Source organism: Fukomys damarensis, unplaced genomic scaffold, assembly GCF_012274545.1.
Source record: "Fukomys damarensis isolate Sample0158 unplaced genomic scaffold, DMR_v1.0_HiC HiC_scaffold_1, whole genome shotgun sequence".
NCBI classification, from domain to species: domain Eukaryota; kingdom Metazoa; phylum Chordata; class Mammalia; order Rodentia; family Bathyergidae; genus Fukomys; species Fukomys damarensis.
The window spans coordinates 60,567,364-60,568,083 of record NW_022900913.1 but is presented as its reverse complement, the minus strand read 5'-3'; positions in this window follow the sequence as shown (position 1 = coordinate 60,568,083).

Below are 720 nucleotides of genomic sequence, written 5' to 3'. Positions count from 1 at the left end.
TGCTCACACTTTCACATTTCCTTTTAAAGAAACATATGAAAGATACTTAATCTCAGCGAAAGTCAGAAGAGTAGATAGAAATTAATATAAAACATTTTCCGCTGACTGATGATCCAATGTTATTTGAGTTATAATATTTTAACCTAGTAACAATAAGGGGAAACAGAAACTTTTGTACTGAATTATTGAGAGTATATATTGCTGCATGGGTGTTGGAAGACCATTTCACCATATTTGTCATGATTTTGCACTAAGTAATCTACTCTTGGGTATATAGTCTACAGAAATTCACATGTGCATAAAAATGTTCAGAGGTGTTCATTTCAATTTTTATAATCATGAAAATTCAGGGGAAATTCTAAATTTCTATCCATAGGGATTGTTTACAATATGGCAATCTCAAATTTTGGATTTTGTTACAGAAGTTCTGCATTGTTACAATATCCATGATGAACGGTTAGGTGAAAAACCAAACTGAGAATGTATATTTGTAGGTAATTACATATGCATATGTGTATATACATATATACCTGCAGTCAAATGTCTCTTTATATGTGGATGTACAGAAAAAGCTCTAGAAATACAAATACAAAATGTTAAAAACATTATGACTAAATAGAAGAACAATGGGAGAGGGTCAAGAGAGACTTCCACTACTTGTATTTTTTATATTTCAGTATTTTTAAAATTTAGATGCATTCATGTATAACTGATTAAGAA